Here is a 24,158-nt window from a genome sequence, read left to right as displayed (position 1 = left end):
AGAATCAAAAGAGATAATTTGTGTAAAGTGTCATATAAGTGTTAGTTACTATTATTAGAGGGGATTATTAGGTATAGAGTAGAAATATATAGGCTACATATTTAGATATATTATGTTTCTATTATTTATATTATAACTATATTTAGAAATATTTAGACTATATCAAAATCTATAGACAGGTATAGACTAGAAATGGTGGCCTCTGACTTCCCTTTTAGCTCTAAGATTCTATGATTCTAGAATAAAACTGACTAATATGTTCTGTTTTCATGAGATTACAGGAGGTCTTAAAAGTTCATCTCTACTCTAACTACTTGGCTACCATCATTAATCCAATTCAGCTGAAATTCTATTCATCATGGAGGTCTTCAGCAGATTTGAAAAGTCTCCTAGCCCCTTTCCTAAAGGGATGGAGAAAGAAATGCCCATTCACTTGAGATCCTTAGTGTTTAAGTGGTCATGGGACTGACTAGAGAATGGCTGAAGAAATAAAGATTTTTAAAAACTAATTAATTAATCTATCTATCTATTTATCTATCCATTCATTCGTTTGTTTGTTTGTTTTACCATGAAGGAAAGGCTGGGGAGGGATAGGAGGATGTAATAAGCTTGTTCAGGTGTATGATAGATTCTAGGAAGAATAGTGAACTGCTTTCCTGAGGTCAAAATATGGGAAATGACCTTAAGTAAAGACAGGAGGCATTCATATTAGATACACACTTCCTGTCTTTATGAAGTTGTAGGTTAGCCTCGAAGGGTATTCTGGTTAGCCTAGAAAGGCCACAGAATCCTCTCTTCCTCAGGAAATCTCTAAAAATAGGCTGACCTTTGGTCCTGCAAGGCCATGTTGTCTGCTGAGAAGCACAGGGTGACTAAGATGAGTTCTGGTACCTTCCATTTCTGTCAGAGGGATGGATGGAAGTTGCACAGGGCAGATTTTAACTCCATATGAAGGAAAGCATCAGAAAAATCAGAACTCTAGAGGTCTTCAAGCTGTAATTAGATAAGTACTTTAAAGACATTCCAATCAATTAATAAACACTAATTAAGCACCTACTATGTGCCAGGGATGCTGTAAAGGAGATTCAGCTACAGGGAGAAGGTTGGACTGGATGATGTTTCAGGCATCTCCCAATTCCAAGATTCTTTGATTCTGTGAAATATATGTAAGATAATTAAAGAGACAAAAAAAATGTCTGAGTGCAAACTTCTTCACAGCTGTATTGAACTAGATCCAGGATTGGCAGCTTTTCTGAAATACTGAGCCAATTATTCATTCATTTGCCCCCTCCCTAACTAAATACCAATGGACACTAAAGGTCTGCATAGGGTCAAGACAGAAGAGCCTCAGGAACAAAGGGTTGACATGGTGACTATGAATGGCATTAAGTCCACTGGAAGGTCCCAGACCAAAGGTATAGTCAAGGATATTAAAAAAGAATAAGAGACTGTACAGGGGAAAAATCTTGGGACAATCCTGGATGTCGAGAAGATCATAGACTGTTATAGATGTGGAACTAAGAAGGGACCTTAGATGTCATCTAGTCCAGTGCCTTTATTTAAAAGATGAAGAAACTGTGATACAGAAATGGAAAGTGTCAGAGGGCATACATGTATATCCTTGAATAACAAGGCTCCAAAGAGGTCATTTAGGCTAATCTGCTGCCTCTGAATTCTTCTGTACCTTCACCCTCTCTGAGACATCTACATCTGTATTTTTTTTTTACTAGCCTTTTGATTTCATTGATCTAAGAAACTCTCACCAGAGTAGATCTGCTGCGACTCTTATATTCTTAGAGAGTTGCTTAGTCAGAGGAGTCAAACGAAGTACAGCCTGAATCAGATTAAAATATAAATGGGAGGGGCAGCTAGGTGGCACAGTGGATAAAGCACCAGCCCTGGATTCAGGAGGACCTGAGTTCAAATCTGGCCTCAGACGCTTGACACTTACTAGCTGTGTGACCCTGGGCAAGTCACTTAACCCTCATTGCCCCCACAAAACAAAAAAAAACCAAACACAAATGTAAATGGGAGATAGTTAACAAAATAAATAATAATGCATGAAAGAGATAAAATGTGAACAGGTCGTTTTCTAAGTCAGTATGTAGCCTGCAGAGATCCTTATGGACAGATCAAGGGCCCCCTTTTCTATCTGACTGACACCACTTAGAACACTGGAGTATGAAGTCATCTTGACCAGTCACACAGCCAGTACTCATTGGAGGCAGAGCTTGAGTAAGTTTTCTAAGCGCTATCCTGTACTGCCTCTCTTTTGCAGGAGGAGGAAGCAAACAGGAACAAAAAGAGACTGGATCTACAATTTTAAGAGTATAAGGAATTCCCAAGGATGAAACCCCCTTCACCAGTACAGATTACAACCTGTTCTGCAATTTAGCGTCTCAGAGAATTGTCTGGGTATCCATATAATCTGGAAAAAGAAATAATTTCCAAGGAAGGTTAATTCCTTATTGTCTCCTGCAATCTCTAAAGACCTGATCCATGGTTCCCATAATATCTGAAGTGTGCTTAATATTCAGTAGTCATTGATGATGATAAGTTAAGGATGTTGCTATTTATTGTTATTAATCTTTGGGAGGGGGAATGAGTTTGCTGAATTTGTTTGTACTCCCAAGCAGAAAATACAGGGTGTCCCAAATGTCTTAGTGCCATTTTAAGCAAGTTTAAATCCAGCAAATTCACTGTCCTTCCCCCACTTCCCACCAAGATTAAACTTATTAAAGCTTAAACTTAACTAAGACTTTTGAGACAATCCTGTACTATCTCTTAGGAAGAACTAAATCCATCATTGAAAAGAATGATACATTTTTTTAAAAGAAGATTTTTTTTTTTCTAGCCTTTTAAACTTGATGCTTTTTAAATCATCTTAAAGATGGCGTTTTGTTTTGGTCAGGCTTTCTCTCCTTCCTCATGGCTCCCAGGGGCTGCTGTGTAAGACTGCTAACCCCTTCTGCTGTTTCCTGTCATGTGATGGGCAGTGCTGGCTCTCAGCTCCTGGCTATTATTCTCTATGCAGGACTCAACATATGTTTCACCTTTGTGACAATTACACCACGTCACAGGAAGTCACTCTTTTCTCCACCAGAGATAGCGGATATTCTAAATCAATGCTTCACAAATAAGGAGAGAAGATAAATTAGCCCTGAGACGGTCACTTAAAGGGCAAACGGCTCCAGAGATTGGCTCCCCTTTCATTTATTTTTAAGTTCAGTGAATGATGTAGAGTGAGAGGACGGGGTGAGCAAGTGTCAAAAATCAATGTCTGTATGTGCCAAAATATTTTTAATAGCACCTTTTGTGGTGACAAAGAGAAAAAAAAAATGGGAATAAAGTAGACGTCTATCATTTGGGGAGTGGCTGAAACAACTTGTAATATATAAATGTGATTTTATTGCATTTTATTTATTTTTATTTATTTATTACATTTTGTTATGCGGGGCTTTATTAGGCCATGAGAAATACCATATATGAAGAATTAGAGGAGTTGGATTTAAATCCAGGATATGCCACTTGCTACCTATGTGACCTTGGGTAAGTCTCTTAACTTCTATGAGTCTCAGTTTTCCCATGTGTAAAATGGGTTTAGACTCAATGACCTCCAATGTTCTTTCTAGTTGTAAGTATAAAATCAATGATCTATGTAAGTGGGGAGACTTGAATTAACTGATATAGAGTAAAGTAGAATTAGAACAACAAAATATTGGCTACAAAAACGTAAAAGAAAATACCACTAAAAGGCAGCCAAACTGATTAATTGCCATTACAAATCTTGATTCCCCCAAAATAGTATGTGAAACACATTTCCTACCTCCATACACTCAGTAAAGAGTTGGAGAATTATAGCTACAGAATATTTACCTTGCCATCCAACTGGTTTGTTTGATCAGTCAGTTTTGCTTAAGTATTTTTCTTTGCTACAAGGGATGGAAATGAATATGATAAAACAGGCATAAATAAAACTTTAAAATTAAAGAAACTCTTCATTGGAGTAAAATGACATGAATTGAATCATCTCTATCATAATTGAATTATCTACTATACATAAATAGGCCAGATATACTATAGATATACATTGTATATCACTATGATGCCTTTGAATCTATCCTTTCTGTACTATGGAAACATACCAGAAGCTAACTTGATCTCTGACATATTTTGTTTTTCAGTTCTGTTACCAAGAGAATCAGACCTCCTGATTTGCTGAAATCCCACTTCTTCCAGGAAGCCTTCTTGAACAGGAGAGCATCATCAACAGTATCACCTTGCCCTGGTCTGAACCCAGAATTCCCAAGGGTGCTTCTCCCCTTCTACCTGAATCCCTACTTTCTGACCTAAAAATGCACTTACCCCAGAGCTCTACACTGATGAAACTATGTGCCTTTGAGAGTCTTTCTATTTTTGCTTTGCTCACTGTTTCTAATAGACCTGGGCGGTTTTCTTTATGGTTTCTTGAAATAAAACATCTGGGTTTTTTTATGGTTATGGTTTTCAGAGGGTCTGAGGATTCTTAAATTATCTCTCCTCAACCTGTTTTCCTTTTCTCCCAATCTTTGACTTTGTTCTAATATTTCTCATTATCTCATGAAGTCATTGAATTTGGTTTGCTTCCTTTCATTTTTTTTTCTGGGAGTTCACTACTTAGGAAATGATTTCCATCTCTGTTCTAAGCTATTTAGTCTCCTTTCAATTTTTTCCTCCTGAACTCTAATTTAATTTCTAATTTCATTTTTATCTCCTGCATCCTTTCATTCAGACCCTCTTGTAGTCTTTTTGGTCAAGATTTTTTTTTTCTTTCTGAGTCTCAACTTGTAGTCATTGTGAGGCTGCTCTCTTCTTTTATACTTCAAACTAGAAAGGACATTTGGGGTCATTGAGTCTAACCCATTCATTTTACTCCTGGGAAAACTGAAGCCCATAAAGCTTGTGATTCTTAGGTTTCTTTTAACCTATAGTATTACTTCATTGTACTTCTTCTTTTCCTCTGTTTCCTCATATTTTCACTCTCAGTTATCAGATGGGGATTTAGTGTACAGAAGGTTAATCATTACTGGCATTTTTTTATAGACCAAGTACCTTCTCTTTGATCCTATTTCCTTTATATTCAGAATGCTACTTTTACCGCCATTCTGAATGGGGTGTCTGGTGCTAGGTCCCATAGTTTGCTCTAATCCTTGGTTTCTAATAATCTTTATAATAAAAATAACAGCAATAATAATAATAGGTGGCTTTTATACAGTGCCTACTCTGTGGCAGGTACTCTGCTAACTGCTTTACAATGCTATCTAATTTGATCCTCACAACAACTCTGGGAGATAAGTACTATAATTATCCCCATTTTACAGATGAGGAAACTGATGCAAATTGACCCAAGGTCACACAACTAGTAAGGATCCAAAGCCATATTTGAATTCAAGTCTCCCTGACTCCAGAACAATATTCACTATGTGATCCAGCCACCTGACTCAGTCTCCTGGTGGTTCATGGCAGGTTCTGAAATCCCATTATTTCTCTTTGCAAGATATTCATTTGGGAGTTTCCTCCCCCTGTCATGGCATTGATAGGCCTGACGGTGGGATTTGAGCTATCATCTTGGTCTTCAGACTCTCATGCAGCCTCCTTTCTCTCCCTCCCATCCCCATACTTTCTTGCCAAGTGCTGACTTGGCCCTTTCTCTTGCTCTATATCTCAGGGCTCCATGGAATTTACGGTCAAGTGCATCTCCCTGCAAAGTGGCCTCTAAGGATATGTTTCCCCTGCTTCTATTCTGACAAGCTGATGCCAGAATATGTCATCAGGTCCCTGGTTACTAGAGTTCATACTGGCTTGTAACTCCTCTATTTAAAGAACTGGCTGACTTTCGGTCCATTTGCAGGAGCTTGCTCTTGCTTCCCTGGACGAGTCCATTTTTTTTTCTACTTTCACCATCTTCCGTCCATTTACTTGCACTCATGCTAACTTCCCCAGTGCAGCCCTTCTACTAGCCCTCACTGGCTTGTGTCCATCTTTTTTTGTGTAATTATTGACTGAATGGAGAGGCTTCCTTCTGTTTCTACTTGTTTTTCTTTCTGAGGCCTTTTACGGATACTTGCTTGAGTTTATGTTACAGAACTGAGCTTCTCTGCAGTCTTTCATGGGCCATCTTAACTAGAAATCTGGATGAGATATCTAGAACAAAATGTGGAATATACAAAGAAAAATAACTGAAAGGTTGATTCAGGTTTCATGTTGAAATGAACTTGGGCACTCAAAAGCCATTCAAGAGGGGGCAGCTAGGTGGCTCAGTGGATAAAGCACTGGCCCTGGAGTCGGGAGTACCTGAGTTCAAATCTAGCCTCAGACACTTAACACTTACTAGTTGTGTGACCCTGGGCAAGTCACTTAACCCCAATTGCCTCACTAAAAAATTAAAAAAAAAAAAGCCATTCAAGAGTTTGAAAACAGTAGATTTACTTAGCCAGAGCATAGAAAGGATATTCAACAACAATACTCCAACACTTAGCAAGGATAGGCATGGGCTTCCCCAACCTACCTTGAATTCCATACAGAAAAGTCAATGGTGTCCCTGAGAGGATGTGGTCATTTGTCTGGTCTTGGTTGACCTGTGAAGTCTGAAGGCCCCAACCAAATCCTTGAGTAACCAGGAAGTCACTTCAATATGACCAGAGGCTTCCTTCCAGGAAGCCATGTCCAGAGGGGTTTAGTTTGAGTCTTACCCCATTGGCTAAATAAACCCTAGTTTTGTCACCTTGCAGGGGAAAACTGGACTTACTCATGTTGCAGAGAAGGAAGAATCTTGGTAATGTTCCTATCACACATTTGACCCAGAGATTCTACTACCAAGCATATGTCCCAAAAACGTTAATGAAAGAAAGACCGAGTGTATAACAAAGTTCTTACAGCAGCCTTTTTTTAATAGCAAAGAATTGGAAACAAAGCAGATGCTCATGACATGGGGGAGTGACCAATTAAATTAGGAAATATAAATGTAATAGGAGACTACTGTGATGTAAGAAACAATGAATATGATGAATACAGAGAAGTGTGGGAAGCCTTATACACATTAGTGAAAAGGGAAATAAGCAGAACCAGGAAGACAACATAAACAATGACCACAACATAAGTGGAAAGAACAGCAACAAGATAATTGAAACCGAATGCTGTGAAATTATAATGACTAAGCTGGGCCTCAAAGAAGAGATGTGAGGAGGTACCCCCGCCAACTTCTTTACAGGGGTAAGGAACAATGGGTAGGGAAGAGCATATAATGTCCAACTTTTGAAATATATTGGATAGTTTTGCCAAACTGTTTATCTCCCTCTTGTTTATTCTTTGTTATTAGGATTGACTCTCTGAGAGGAACCATGGGGAGGAATACATTGGGAAATGGAAGTGATATAAAAACAAAATCTAGGAATAAAAATATATCTGGGGGGGGGGAGAATATATTTGCCTAGAGTCTTACAAATATAAACAAAAGGACTTGAAACTGAAAAGGAAGGAGAGATAAAAAATGCCTATCTGTAGTCACCAAGGTAGATAACACAGAGAACAGCTACCTTGTAGAAAGACCCAGAAATTCATAGGAGACAAAACCTAAGAAAGGAGTCAGCAGTGAAACTCCAAGCTTCAGGCGTCTGTATGAGAAATGCACAAAGCATTTGTATAATGGGTTACAAACAAGGAAAACTTCAGATTCTGAACCAAGGAAGCTGATTTACCATCTAAATATCACTGAGGTCTAATTGGATAGGATCTGTGACTGGAGTATGGTTGTGAAAAGTTCAAGAAGAACAAGATAGATGAACAGGGGTTGGAGTTCGGAAGGGCAGTGGGGAATTGAATGGCATTGTATATTAAGAAAACACATGCATGTGAAAAAAAAATCCAGAATGCAAAAAACCATAAAATCTTATACATAGAGCTAGATGATACCTCAAAGGAAATCTAGTCCAAAATTGTCATATTATAGAGGAGGAAGCTAAGTGAAGAGGTAGTAAGTATGAGATCTGGGATTTGAACCCAAATTCTCAGATTCTTTCCACTGTAATATCAGGTATATTCAACAGAGGCAGAAACAAAAGTGTTATTGTCATCAGAGTCAACTATAGGTCACCTGGGCAGAAAGATAAAATAGATTAGGAAGCCTGGCATGGAAGCAGGACACAGTAGTGATTAGGGATATCAATTATCTGAACATCTGTAGAAGCTTGCTCTCTCTGTCTCTCTTTCTTTGTCTCTGCCAAAACAGGACAGCTAATCATTCCTTGGACTCCTTAGTAATAATTTCATTCTTCAAAAGGAAGAGGAACAAGGGTAGTTAGGTGGTGCGGTGGATAGAGCACCGGCCCTGGAGTCAGGAGGACCTGAGTTCAAATCCGGCCTCAGACACTTAACACTTACTAGCTGTGTGACCCTGGGCAAGTCACTTAACCCCAATTGCCTCGCCAAAAAAAAAAAAAAAAGGAGGAGGAACCAATGAGGGGAACACACATTCCAGAGTTTATTCAGTTCAATAACAAAAAAAGTGATGGTTTCTGGGGAAGAAATAACAGGAAGCTTGGAGGAGAGTGATTACTTCATAGCATTTGTGTTAGAGAAAGAGAGGAAAGGTGAGAATTTTCTGACCTACATTCAAGAAATTATTTTTAGGAATTTAGGGATGAAATTTGGGATTTTAGAGCATTCATAGAATGGAAAGATTACATGGATTATAAATCTTCAGGGAAGTAAACTGAGGCTAGGTGGGAAGCTCTTAGGAGTGAAATTCTGAAAACAAAAAGAGAAGTAGTTTTAAGGAGAAAGAGTCTGTTCTTAAATTTTACATTTGAATTTTTAAAAATCAACTTCACAAGCCCAAGATGAAGAGGTGTGGTTAGATAGCAGTTCATTTGAAATGTACCAGAGATTTTATAAAAACCTGTATTTTGAGAAATAAGAGACTTTAAAGGTCAACCAGGACAACCCTATCATTTTTTGTTGTTGTTTTTTTGTTGTTTTTGAGGGGCAATGGGGGTTAAGTGACTTGCCCAGGGTCACACCGTGTCACACAAGTGACACAAGTGTCAAGTGTCTGAGGCTGGATTTGAACTCAGGTACTCCTGAATCCAGGGCTGGTGCTTTATCCACTGCGCCACCTAGCCGCCCCCCCCCATCCTATCATTTTAAAGATAAGCAAAGTGAGGCCCAGAGAATTTGGGTGGCAATCAGAATCTCACAAGCATTAAATAAAAAAGACAAGAACCAATCCCAGCTCCTCTAACTTCAGATCCAACATCCTTTTTACTGTGCAATAGAAACAATTTTTCATGAACCACAAGCTCAGTATGAAGCAATGGTGGGATCTGGCAACCAATGAGAAGCTAATGTAGTATTGGGCTGATTAGGCCACTTCTGAAGTATTCTATTCAGTTCTGGGTATGACATTTAAGGAAGAACATTTACAAGTTGGAAAACATTCAGGAAAGAACAACTAGGATAGTGAAGTCTCTCAAGGTCATGTCTGTTGTTGGTCCTTTGTTCTAGAAGAGGACTGTAATGTTGGGGTGATGTCATGACTTGCACTGAATTGGATTTAAATGAGGGAGGGCTGTGCAAGGTGAACAACCTCACTCTATCCTCCAGAGCCATCTGGGTCCAATGGCAAGACACACATCAGGGAAGATTGTAGATGACCCTGGATGTTTAAGGCAATTGGGGTTAAGTGACTTGCCCAGGATGACAGAGCTAGTAAGAGTCTGAGATGAGATTTGAACTCAGGTCCTCTGAACTTCAGGGCCACTGTTCTATCCACTGTGCCACTTAGGTGCCCTCAAGATCATGATATATGAAGATTGGTGGAGGAACTGAGGGTGTTTAACCGGGAGGAGAGAAGGCTTGAGGGGTGTGTGATTGTTGTACTCTCATAAAAGAGGGATTAGGGATGTTCTGCTTGGCTGAAGAGGACAGGAAAAGAAACCATGGGTAGTACTTTCAGAGAGGTAGCTGAAGGCTTGACATAAGGAAGAAACTCAACATTGCTACCCCAACCTGGAATGGGCTGCCACTGATTTTATTGTCTTCTCTCTTGCTAGTCTTCAAGCAATGGCTGGATAACCATAAATCCTGTATGTTGGAGAGGTAATTCGTGAGGTAAATTCTGGAGGTGATGTTCAGGTATGGGTTAAACCAGATGTGTAAGCTCCTTTCCTTTGCAAATCTAAGGGATTTTTATAATTCTGTAGGAAAAAAAAAGATTTCTGACCATAAATGGTAATGATGTGATAAGGACCAAATAAATAATATGGAGACAAAAGCTATAGGATCACAGGGGAAAGGAGCTTCACTGTGGGCTGGTATTGTCATGAAAGGTTTCATGGGAAATATAGGATAAGATCTAGGTCATAGGAGATAAAGAGGAATCCAACAGTCAAAGAGAAAAGAGACAAAGGAGACAGTATAGATGTAGGGTTGAAAATTCACAAGGCACAACCAAGAGATCCCAGGATCTAAAACTGGCAGTAACCTTAGAGATAATCTGATCTAATCATCCATTTTACAGATGAGGCAACTGAGACCCTGAAAAATTAATTCGATTCTCCAAGGGCACAAAGGCAAGAAGTAGCAAAGCCAGCATCAGCATCCAGTTTGGTCTCCTGATTACAAAAGCCAATGAGCTTTTTGCTATAATGCGGAATAAACATGGAGGTTCCGTGGTGGAAAAGCAAGCAACAAACACACAAACTCTTTGGGAAGCAGTTGATAGGAGAGAAGTGAGAGACATGATTGGAACCATAGATTGGTTATAGATTATAGAAGATTTAAATAACAGATTGGGGCAGCTAGGTGGTGCAGTGGATAAAGCACCAGCCCTGGATTCAGGAGGACCTGAGTTCAAATCTGGCCTCAGACACTTGACACTTACTAGCTGTGTGACCCTGGGCAAGTCACTTAACCCCAATTGCCTCACTAAAAAAAAAATAATAATATAACAGATTAAGGAAGCTGGAAATTATGTAATGTATTATCAATATGAATAATAGGAGTAACCAAAAGGTCTCCAACCTGTTGGTGAGGTAGGGAAATGTCCACTCCAGGAATGTGAAGACTTCCCCCAGTGGAATGGGTGGATAATGATTTGTTCCAACCACCATAAAGGTGCACTCAGAGCTTGGTCAGACATGGAAGATGCCAAGGCCATCCACTGCATCCCAGGCCACCCTCAGTCATCCTGACTTTTGTCTTGCCACTGGATTTTGATGACTCTGGAAAAAAGAGTGAGAGTGATGACTTTACACAACTCTGCCTCACTTACATTCAATTCATGTGCATCACAGGGTGATGTCATTGGTCTTCTTCAAAAACAAAGAATGAAGAACAACAACAATAACAACACATTTAGGTATCACTTTAAAGTCTGCAAAGTGCTTTCTCCTAATAACCCTGTGAGACAGATATGTCATAATGGGTTATCATTTTCAAAGTACTTGTGATAGTCCTAACAAGTCATATTTACATGGGTATTTAAGATTTGTAAGGCACTTTACATATATTATCTCATTGGAGATCCATCACCGCGATGTGAAAGAGATACTACAGCCCTCATTTTACTGATGAGGAAACTGAGACTCTGAGATGTTAAGAAAAGCCCATGACAAATAAGTGATGCAATGGGGTACAGTTCTTAGGAATCTGCATAGAGTGCATTAGCAAGTTTAGCTGATACAACTGTCCATGTGGAAAGGGTTGGGGAGCCTGCATCTGGGACAATCATTGTGATGGAAAAGCTTTGGAAAGACTGTGGACCATGCATAGATTTTGTGTGACTGGTTCTAGTTGGCTAACCATATGGTAGCCTCTTGGATTGGCTGCTGTTCAGGAATCAGAATTGAGGGCACCTGCAAAAGACCTTCATTGGCCTCAGACTCTTCTCTTGGTCAAACCTCTTCTCTTTATTTGACTCCTTTGTATGGCATTTGGTAAAAGACAATGCTGTAAGGGGAGAAGCCTTGAGCCACCTCCCTCCAAGGCTGACAGAAGGCCATGTGAATATGGGTCTTGGTTCTTTTCTTGCCTTGATATTTGTTCTTTAGTTTTAGGTGGAAGGAATTAGAGGTTGTGAGCTTGTGAGTTTTGAAAGGACAAGAGAGTGAGCCATCCAGGCGTCCAGGAGCATGTGAGATGTGTCCTACCACCAGCCCAACATTTATGCCACAACTAATGACTCAGAATATAGCCTGATGTCACCAGCATCAATGCCACATTTGGACATGAACTTGGTAGGACTAATGCTATTTAGAAAGTACATTAAGTCTGAGCTCACTTTCCTAAAGACCAAGAAATGAGTATAGGGTTCTCCTGAGGTATTGGGAAAAAAATCCATGTACTTTTATTCTTGCAATGTCTTTGAAATACTTATCACTTTGTAAACACTAAATGATTAAATGAAATTGGGGCCCTAATGACTGGCAGATAACAATGAAGGGAATAGACCTTGAATGAGGGCAAAAATCAATGACTTTAGAGAAAGAGAAACTCTTAACCCCTCATGAGATCCCCCCAGAACCTTGAAGAAATGTAGCAGCCTAATTCTGGGATAATGAGCCCAGAGCATCCTTTCTTACAATGATATCTGCCAGGCATTGTTAAATACTAAGGAAAAAATACAAGTGTAATAAAGGTTTGTCACATGCCTAGGCTACCTAAGGTTCTGTCATCCAAATAGAAGATACTGTGGAACTGCTTAGGGGCAACTGGAGGCCTGGAGCATGTGTGAACATTCTTGCTTAGTCTACCACATGGTGTAGAATAGCTCTCTTCCATTGGCTATATAGATAGGACTGTCAGCTTTTTGTAGCATTCAGCCTGAGGTGGAACGACCCCTTTACTCACAACATGCAGTGTGGAGAGAGAATTAGAGGGCTGCCTCTTTATTCTCCCTCCCTCTTAGTCCATGTAGCCCTGAGAAATAGGTTTGGGTGTTTGGTCTTTTTGTTTATTCTTTTCCATTCTAGGTGCAAAGGAGTAGAGTCTTCAGTCTGGGTCAGCAGGAATACTGAGGAGCAAGGGTATAGGGATGCTAGCCTAGCAGGGCTTTGGACAGGATCCTGCCAACCAACCAGCAGAATTATGCCCTCAGAATGTTGAGGAAAATGTATGTTTGTTCTTGACATATCTTTGAAGTAAAAATCGATTGTAAAAATTAATTTAAAATGATGTGGTAAAATGGAACAGGGGTTCTAGTCACTGGACCTGTAATATGGATGGGAATACAGTTGGTAGGGCTTTGATCCAATGGCAAAAAAGAGACCTCCCCAGCCTCTTTAGAGTATCAGAGAACCCTGAGGGGGAGAAGATATAACAGGACTGGCTCTGAGAATATGGTGCCAGAAGCTTACATTATAATAGGAGAAAGAATATATAAAGGGGAGCTGGAGGGACCCTAGCATGGTTTGGAAATGTGCAGAAAGTGATTTGGAGGCCTGGTGGCCAGCAAGGTAAGGTATCTGAAGCAAGATTTGAAACCAGGTCTACTTCACTAAACCAATGGCAATAGAATCACCAAATATTTAAAGTCATAAGTAATCCTAGAAATGATCTTGCAGATGAGGTCACAGGGCCCCATAGAAAGCAAGAGGCTTGCCCAGGGTTGTATTACTAGTAAATGGCAGATGGAGGACCAGACCCCAACTCTTGATCCACTATTCTTTCCATGTTAATTTTCCAAGAGTACACACAGTTCCTGCCCTCAGGGAGCTTACAAAGACTAATTAATAAATGGAAAGAAGCTGCCAAAGTTCCTGCTCATGAACAATGGGCTAATCCTTCTTCCAGGTGCTTGGGAAAGAGCAACCTTCCTGACACTGGGAGCTCAAAGCTTTCTTCAGGCTCAGGGTCACATGGCTAAAAGCTGTATTTCCCTCATGAGGAGTAGCTTCTGAAGGCAAAGGTTGCCCCAAGAGAGGAAGGTAGAGAAGATCTCTCACTTGTGAGAAGCATCTTTCATTCTGTCCACCTGGTGCTCAGCCTCACTTCTAAACCGTGTCCCCTTGGAAAGCTCGATAGAATGATTGTACGTTTCTGGGTCAGAATATTCAGAGTCCAATTATTTTAAATAGTTGCCATGGCTGACAATGGGTTCAGAGCCCTCATAAGAGCATATTCAAGGGGTCTTCACAAGTCAGGTGCTTTCACATCTCGTAGGCCCTTTCTAGACTAAACACACGGAGATCTGGGGTTCAGACGTCAATGGAACAGAATGATAATTGGTCATTAAAGTCTCTCAGCTATGGGCTCTAACCCTTTTATTCTGTGTAGCCATTAAAACATGCCTTCTGTGAGGACATTAGAAAAGGGAGGTGGGGGTAAATCTAAAAAAAGGCTTCTCTTTTTCCCACTAGAGAGAATACTGTCATAGCTTGAGAATTTTCTATCTAAAGATCTCCACACACTTAGCCTCTTCAAAAGAATAAGAATAGTTAATATTTTCATAGCACTTTAAAGTTTATAAAATGCTTTGTAAACATTAGTTCAGAATTTCTCCCCAAGCTCATTGGGGAGAAACGGATTTTCTCATTTCTTGGTTATGTCTCAGAACAGCCCTCTGAAGTCAAGGGATACTTATATTCTGGGCTCTAGACTTTGGTTCCCTTTTTTTAAAGTCATATCTGAAGAAAAGCCAAGTCTGTCTGTCAACCTGGCCAAAAGAGGTGTCCAGAGAAAGCAACTTGAGGAGTTTGTGAGAACATATTTTTCCAAAGGTCAGACCTAAGTCCCTCAGAAGCTGGGACAGAGGAAAAGTAAACTGACTGACTCCCAGTCACTTGGGAGCAAGTCGGACCCTCCTGGCTTCCTCTCAGGCAGTCAACACTCCACAGATGAGACAGCCTGCCCCAGGGCCTAAGTCTACCTTTACCCTTCTCTTCCAGAAAAATTCACTTTCCCTCTGTCCAATTCACTGCCCACCCATGACCCAAGTGAAATGAAAGAGATGCTGAGGAGTCTGAATAATTTTTAAGGGAAGTCATTGATCAAATATTTTTGATCTCTATAAAGGATAGGCCTAAATGAGAGAGTAAACTAACAGAAAATTTGGGTTATCTATATGACTGCAAGGGTGGTCAGAAAAAGGCAGAGTCTGTTCTGAGAAAGCATGGAATCTCTATTCCTTGTGATTTTTTTGAATGGAACAGTTTAATAATATCTTGGATCATTTAGTTTTTTCATTTTTAATCATTTTTATTTTATTTTTTGCAGGGCAATGAGGGTTAAGTGACTTGCCCAGGGTCATACAGCTAGTCAGTGTCAAGTGTCTGAGGCCGAATTTGAACTCAGGTCCTCCTGAATCCAGGGCTGGTGCTTTATCCACTGTGCCACCTAGCTGCCCCCACCCCCACCCCCGCTCATGACTTTCTTTAATTTTGTAATACTCATAGTCCTCTGACTCTGGAATCACCCTTGAAAAATTGGCATCACTCTGTACTGTAGCATAATGTAGAAACAGAGAAATTAAAGCTCTTAATGAGCTATAGAGAACATGGGACTCTGTATACTTGAATTCATCCAGCTCAGGAATGTTTCCTTCCCAAGGTGGAATAGTGGGAGATATCTGGAGTCCCAAGGCTCTAGTTTCCGCTTTACCGACTCCCTGTTTCACCTAGGGTAAGTCACTTCACCTCTAGGCATCAGTTAACTCACCTGTAAAAAATGAGGTGTTGGGTCCATTGTAGCTTTATTGTTTCCTAAGATTATAATTCAGTTTTTGTTCTTGTTGTTGTTGTTCAGTCATTTCAGTCATGTATGACTCTTCATGACCCTCTTTGGGGTTTTCTTGGCAAAGATACTGGAGTAGTTTGCTCTTTTCTTCTCCAGCTCATTTTACAGATGAGGAAACTAAGGCATAGAAGATTAAGTGACTTAAACAAAGGTCACACAACTAGTAAGTGTCTGAAGTTGGATTTAAACTTACATCTTCCTGACTCCAAGTCCAGTATTTTATTCACTTAGTCACCTAACTGCACCCATTGAAACTTAGATTATGAAATAGAAAGCACTAACCCCATGAGATAATAAGCAATATCAACTCTAAATCAAAAGATGGGAAAAAAAGAAGAAAATGTTAGATACATACTATCAAAAACAATTGAGCTGAAAACAGGCCAAGGAGAGATAACCTTAGAATGATTAAACTACCTGAAAATCATGACCAAAAAAGACTGTATCATATATTTCAAAAATCATAAATGAAAACTATCTAGATCTAGTAGAAATATAGGACAAAGTAAACTAGAAAGAATCCACAGGTTACTTCCTAAAAGAGACTCAAAAATGAAAACTCCAAGCAATGTCATAGTCAAAGTCCAAAGGATCCAGGTCAAAGAAAAAACACTTCAAACAGCCTGAAAGGAGTTCAAGTACCAAGATAGTACAGTCAGAATCACATAAGGATTAACAGCTGCCACTATAAAGAAGAAATCTTTCCTCTGAGAGATCAGAGTATGATGTTCCCAAAGGAAAAAGATAAAGGCTTACAATAAAGAATAATCTATCCAGCAAAACTGAGTATAATACTACATGAGTAGAGGTGGGTGAGACCTTGAATGAAACAGAAAACTTCTATTTAATTATTTGGGGTTTTTAAAAATTATTTATTTATTTAAGTTTTCAACCTTTGTTTAGATAAGATTTCCAATTTCACATTTTTTCTCCCTCCCTCCCTAATTATTTGTTTCTATATTTTTCCTTTTTTCATAAAAGTATTTTATTATTTTCCAGTTACATGTAGACATTCAACATTTTAACATTTGTTTTTATAAGATTTCTAGTTTCAAATTTTTCTCCCTCCCCCCTCCCCAAGACAGCAAGCAATCTGATATAGGTTTTATATATACAATCACATTAGACATATTTCTGCATTAGTCATGCTATGAAAGAAGAATCAGAGCAAAAAGGAAAAACCTCAAAAAAGAAAAACAAAAAAAAAATAGAAATAGTATGGTTCAATCTGCATCTAGATTCCATAGTTCTTTTTTTCTGGATTTGGAGAGCATTTTCCATCATGAGTCCTTTGGAACTATCTTAAACCATTGTATTGCTGAGAAGAGTCAAGTCTATCACAGTTGATCAATACACAATGTTGTTGATTCTATGTATAATGTTCTCCTGGTTCTTCTCATTTTACTCAGCATCAGTCCATGTAAGTCCTTCCATTTGTTTGTATATTTAACTGTTTATTCTAAACATCATTTTAAAATTTTCAGTTCCAAATTCTCTCCCTCCCTCCAGCCTCTCTCCCACCCATTAAGAAGGCAAGCAATATGATACCCATTATACATGTGAATTCATACAAAACATTAGCCATGTTATTTTAAAAAATAAAAGCAAGAAAAATCAGGTGAAAAAATATGTTTCCATCTGTGCTTGGAGTCCATCAATTCTCTATCTGGAGGTGAATAGCATTTTTCATCATGGGCCCTTGAAATTGTCATGGATCATTGCATTGATTAGAGTAGTTTAGTCTTTCAGAGTTGATCATTATAATATTATCGCTAATAATAATAATAATAATATTGTTGTTATTATTATCAACAATGATCAACTGCTTCTGCCCACTTTACTTTGTATTAGTTCATATAAGTCTTCCCAGGGTTGCTTTTCTTTTTAACTTTCCTATGTTTCTCTTGACTTCTATGGTTGCATTTCAAAAATTCCACTTATGTTCTTTGACCATTTACCAATTGGGAAATGGTTCTTATTTTTATAAATTTGCCTCAGTTCCCTATATATTTGGAAACAGAAGACTTCTAATAATTCCTAATGAAAAAGTCAGAACTGAGCAGAATTGTGAATACATTTAATCAACTAGAAGAGACTATATGATGAAGCATTGTTTATATTCAAATATGGAGAGAGAGAAAAAATGGTCCTCTAAGAACCCTAATGTGTTCAAGGAATATAGAAAAAGTTAAATATGACAGAGGGCCTGGAGTCAGTTTTGTTCTATTTTGATGGGCTTAGGAGAGGAAGCAAATTCTGACATCAGAGTTGAGGAGGGTGAATAGTGAATTAAAGAAAGAAAAAAAGTGAAAACTTGTGATCAAAATAGGGAAAATGGAATAGAGTAAGAGAAACAGAATGGAAGATCACTTCAATTATATATCATTAGTATTAAGAATACCCCCCTTTTTACCACTTTTTTCTTCTTTGTAAAGAGGGGAACAAGAAAGGGAAAATTATAAGAAGACAAAATGGAAGAAAATAGACAACGAATAATCATAATTGTGAACATGAATATGATAAATTCACCCATAAAACGAAAGAAGATATCACAAGGGATTAGAATACAGAAAGCAATGAAAGTTGTTTAAAAAACAAAACAAAGCAAAGCATATAAACACAATTAAAATTTAAAGACTTACACAAAGTTAAAATTAGCATGTGGAACAAAATCTATTATGCTTCAGATGAACTTCAAAAAGCAAGGGTAGGGGCAGCTAGGTGGTGCAGTGAATAGAGCACCGGCCCTGGATTCAGGAGGACCTGAGTTCAAATCCAGCCTCAGGCACTTAACACTAGCTGTGTGACCCTGGGCAAGTCACTTAACCCCAATTGTCTCCCCCCCCCCAAAAAAAAAGCAAGGGTAGACCAAGGAACTAAGTTGGCAAAGTAGCAGGAAGAAGTACAACAAGCTCCCCCCATCCCTCATTCCTACCTTCCCCAAATACATGCATAACAACTAGAGCAAATCCTGAATGGAAAATCCAAGAAAAGAATCAAAGCAAGTCATTTTTCCAGCCCAGATCAGCATAAGGAAACACAGAGAATGGCTGTATAGGGAGAGGGAAAAAGAAGCTTCCCAATCCAGCATGGAGGGGCCTAAACTTGTGCAAGAAGCAAGAATAAGTGCAAACTTGCATCTCTGTTGCTCACTATTCTGTTGTAGGTCACAGATCCAGGGATGACTGAAACCTGTAAAGAAATAACCAGGACAAGAATCCTAAACCAAAGGGGAACCTGCAGTTCTATCCAGATGGCTGATATTGACTAAAACCAGGAGAATTCAAATGGGGCAAGCCATAGAGCTATTACTCAAACGTAAGCCCAGGTCAAGAACTTGCAGAGAGTGAGATTAGGGAGGCAGCAATCAGACTTTGGCCAGAACCACTTTGGGAGCACTGAAAGCTTGCAAGTCTCTGGCAGTAACTGTCCCTGATATTCTAAAATAACATAATACACTTTACATCAAGAAAGCATCAGGAGGATCCAACAGGACTAAATATGACCAGATATTCCCATTCTGTCCCCTCTCCAAACATATGCAAAGTACATAAAATATAAAGTTGAAAAGTAGGTTGGAAGAATGGAGAGAGAGAGAGAGAGAGAGAGAGAGAGAGAGAGAGAGAGAGAGAGAGAGAGAGAGAGAGAGAGAGAGAGAGAGAGAGAGAGAAGCAATGAGCAAACTGGCTATGTGATTTTTTTAAAACTCAGAAATAACAAAGCAAAAAATACCAACAAAACACCACAATTGAAATTCTGCAAATTAAAGAAGAAGGAACAAATTTGAAAGAAAAAATATGGAATTAATAAAAAAAATTAGGACCTGTGTTTTTTTTCAAAGAAAAAAGACTATTTAAATAGTTTGCTTTTTAAAATGAAAGAGGTAAACTAAATTGTGTCAACATTAAAAAAAGAATCTATGACAATTGAAGATGAAATGTTGGGAACTATCAGAAACTATCTTGCCTAATCATCCATCAACAAAACTGATAACTTTGATTAACAGAAGTAAAACTAGATTATTTAAATAATCCATCTTAATGTAATTTAAATAAACTAATATCAGAAAAAGAAATTCAACAAGCCACAAATGAACTCCCTCTTCCCAACTAGATATATAACTTAGGCATAATCAAAAAGAGTATTGTTCTTTTGAAGAAAAGCAAACTATACATAATAGAGATCCATGGTTTTACATACCATCCTCCTCTGTTAAACTATTCCCATTTTGTTTGGTATTTGTAAAGTTCAGAAATTTTTGAAATAATTAACGATGGACTCAGTTTACCTCTTTGTACTCAGGAGAGCAATACAGTATACTTAAACATGGATTTAAATTCCAGCTGACTATGTGACCTTGAGTAAATCACTTTACCTCTCTAACGCTCAGTTTCCTCAACTATAAAGCAAAAATATTGGAGTAGATAACCTCTAAGATTTCAGAAATAAATACTGTTATTTTTTCATAACAGATAAAGTTCTTGATGGAAGAAAATCACTCAGCAGCCACCAGCAGCTAGTATGCAGAAAATGGGGCAAAGCCAAAATACACTCTCTTTGTCTCTTTGTTTCTCTGTGTGTGTCTCTCTCACTGTCTCTCTCTGTCTCTCACTGTCTCTCTCTGTCTCTTACTCCCAGGCTATTGGGGATAAAGACTCTTCAGCTCATAGCCCAAGCCCCCATCCATTGTATCATTCTAATGTTAGTCCACATCAAAAACACACAAATCTAATATTAAAAGCATTTGACATAAATAATACAAATAACAAGAAACCAATTAGTAAATTGTTTTCTGCAACATTACAGAAAGGAAGGTGTATCATTTAATTAATTTTTACACCATTTGACTTCCCAGAATGGTGAGAGGGAAGAGCCACATTAGAACTCACAGGCTCAGTGATGGATTCTTAAATTTCAGTGTCGGGGCAGCTAGGTGGCGCAGGGGCAGTTAGGTGGCACAGTGGATAGAGCACCGGCCCTGGTGTCAGGAGTACCTGGGTTCAAATCCGGCCTCAGACACTTAACACTTACTAGCTGTGTGACCCTGGGCAAGTCACTTGACCCCAATTGCCTCACCAAAAAAAAAAAAAAAAAATTTCAGTGTCATCTGCCTCTTGGAATGTCTTTCCAGGACTCTCTCATAGCAAGTCAGAACATGACTGACCCTTCAGAATGGACTGATGAAAACTGAAACCTATCACACAGATATCAGCTATATCATACATGGAATCATCAAGGTCTAGTCATGATGCCACTGATGGTTATACTCATGGTCTCCTTTTGCCTCCCCACTGAATTAAAATCCTACTGCTTTTGTTTTCCCTTCTGTTCATCCCCATGACATTCATAGGATTGGCCCTCCATCTTTATTTTTATTGTCTTTTTAAAAAATTATTTTATTTTTAATTTATGGAATATAATAGATATTTCCATAGCATAGTATAATAAGGCCCCCTTTTTTCAATCTCTCGCTTGGTAACACAAAGAGTTCTCACTTGGTGACATCGCCATGCTCTAGCCTCACATAGATCCCTCTGGGCGAAGTAGTGCTGAGGTCTCTCCAAAGGATTGAGATCTCTTTGGTCTCAAGCATTTGAGGAAATAGAAGTCCTGAAGATATGACCTGGCTTATAGTCACAGTAACCCAGCTAGACTCTTAACCCTTGATAGTATGAACCTGTATGCCAAAGTCAGGAAAATTCCCATTAGGTACTATGTATGTGGTTTTCCCTTCTTTCTTCTAGACTGAATTCTGTGTAACCTTGAACAAGAGATTTCACATTAATATAAACAAAAGATTGGACTAGATGACTACAGGCCTTTCCCTCTCCAGAGGCAGCTAGGTGGTCCATGGGGCTTAGAGTCAAGAAGACCTGAGTTCAAATTCTTCCTCCAACACTTATTAGTTATGTGACCCTGGAGAAGTTACTTCCCATTGTGGCTCAGTTTCCTGTATCTATAAAATAAAAGCACCCATTGCACAGTTGTTGTGAGGATCAAAATGAATTAACATCTGTCAAGCATTTTCAAACTTTAAAACACTATATAAATGTTAAGCACAGAGTTATGATCTTCTTCCTTTCCACATATGGGGAATGGGAGTGGGGGGGGGGGGTGGTGGTAGAGCCAGAATCCTTGTTCAGTGTTGAGGTTGGTCTAAGCCTGACCAGAGATAAAGAAGGCAGTAGTGTTTGTCCAAGGAACTGAGCTCGGCTTGGTTTCCTTAGTCCTACCCAGGATCACTCTGCTGTCAGCACCCAGCAAGAAGAGGAGATCACACAGAGACTCCCAAATTGTTTTACATCCCATTGACCTTTCCAGACCCATAGAATGATAATAACCCTTTCTAACCTCAACCAGATTCAAGCCAAAGAGGAAAAGGGAGGTGCCTTGGCCTACAAGGGGCCATCTATTCTCCCCTAGACGAGAGGTATGGTAATGAAACCCAGACCATGCTAAATTCCCCATATTTTATTACACGTCTTCTCAAAGCCACACAGCAGGTTCCTGTACTTGCCTCTCTACCCAAAATTTCCAGCGCAGACACTGCTCTTCCTTGACCATGTTTTTTGAAGTCACAAGCCGAGCCTATGATCAGGGCTAAAAGATGTCAGATCATGGACTCCTCCAGTGAGTGTGTGTGTGTGTGTGTGTGTGTGTGTGTGTGTGTATAGGTGTGTGTGTGTGGGGGAAACCTTCATCTTTTGCACAGTCATATTGATGAAGGAAATCAGAGCTTTGGAAACACAGCAATGGAGCAACAGTGACCTCAAGTGGCGTACCTCCCTCTGAGCCATCCCTGAGGAGGGAACTCCTCCCCAAAGCTTCTTCTTGCCTCATACTTGTTTTCCAGCACTCCAGGCTTTATAGAATGGATTCTCCTTCCCAGAAACCTAGGATATAGCATTTTTGTTTCTAAGGTTTTTATTTCTTTGTTGTGTGTACAGATGTATGTGTTTGAATGCGTATTCTATATAAATGAGGTGTGTTAGGCACTGAGGGAATCAGTGAACTGAAAAAAATCAGTGATTCAGATGGGTAATTATGGGTAACTTAATTTGGAAATACATAAATTCTTCAAGAAGTCCATGATATCCATCCACCTATTTGATAAAATATTGAGTTCCTATTATGTGTGAGGCATTATGTTAGATGCTGTTGATATAAAACCAAAACAAATCCATTCCTTCTCTCAAGGAGCTTACAATATGATGATTTACAATCTCCATGAACAGCATCCTCACAGAATCATAGGATGTTAAAGCTAGAAGAGACTTTAAAAGATCCTCTAGTTCAATCCCTTTCTTTTACAGAGTAGTCAATGAGTCCACCGAAGTAAAGTGGCAAAGACCAGACTAGATCTAGATCTTTTCCTTATTTTTCATCAACTGATCTTCATGAGGCATGTTCCCCAATCCCTTCACAATACTCTTCTGGATGTACTCCAGTTGGTCAGTTGTTTCTAAAATGTGATAACCCAAAATGAATGCAATAATACACGTGGACTGACCAAGGCAGAGTACAGAGATTTACTTCCTCTACTCTGGACACTATGACTCTTTCATGAAGCCTAAGATTATAGTAATTTGGTGTTTTGTTTTTGTTTTGGGTTGCCATCACACATTTGACTCATGTTGAGTTTTCTGGAAACAAAACCCTTAGATTCTTTTCACAAAAATGTTTCTCTAGCTGTAACTCTTCCACCCTATACTCTTAGCTTTTTTCTCTTGACCCTGAGGCCCCCTGCAATTTTGTGGGTGATTTTTAACACTACTTCACTAGTTCAACTAGGTTAATATTGGTGTTAAGAAAAATGTGAGCTTTTGCAGCAGTGCACAACTTGGTATTATCAAAAATGAGACATAATTCTCCAAATGTGTTCCAGTCTAATCTCTTCATCCTATTCAATCTTGGGCTCAGTTTATAGTACCTGTCCAACATTTAAATATGTGTATGCATTCAGCAAACACGAGTGATTCTTTTGGAGGGGGAGGGGAGACAATTGGGGTTAAGTGACTTGCCCAGGGTCACAGCTAGTAAATGTCTGAGGCTGGATTTAAACTCAGGTCCTTCTGACTCCAAGGCTCTATCCACTGCACCACCTAGTTGCCCCCACTACTGACTCTGCAAAGTAAAAACTCTTTACATAATACTAAACTGCTTTAATTCCTCATACAGTAAATATCAATGGATATAACTCACATATACAACAGCTTCTGAGGGTGTCCTCAATAATTTTTTTTTTACATATAAGGTATTTTATTTTTTCCGTTACATGTAAAGATAGTTCTCAACTTTTGTTTATACAAGCTTTACAATTTCAGATTTTTCTTCCTCCCCTCCCTCCCCTCCCTCCCCCTTCCCCTAGACAGCAAGCAATCCGATATAGG

This window comes from Dromiciops gliroides, chromosome 3 (assembly GCF_019393635.1).
Source record: "Dromiciops gliroides isolate mDroGli1 chromosome 3, mDroGli1.pri, whole genome shotgun sequence".
Classification (NCBI taxonomy): Eukaryota; Metazoa; Chordata; class Mammalia; order Microbiotheria; family Microbiotheriidae; genus Dromiciops; species Dromiciops gliroides.
Note: the sequence above shows the minus strand (reverse complement) of the source record.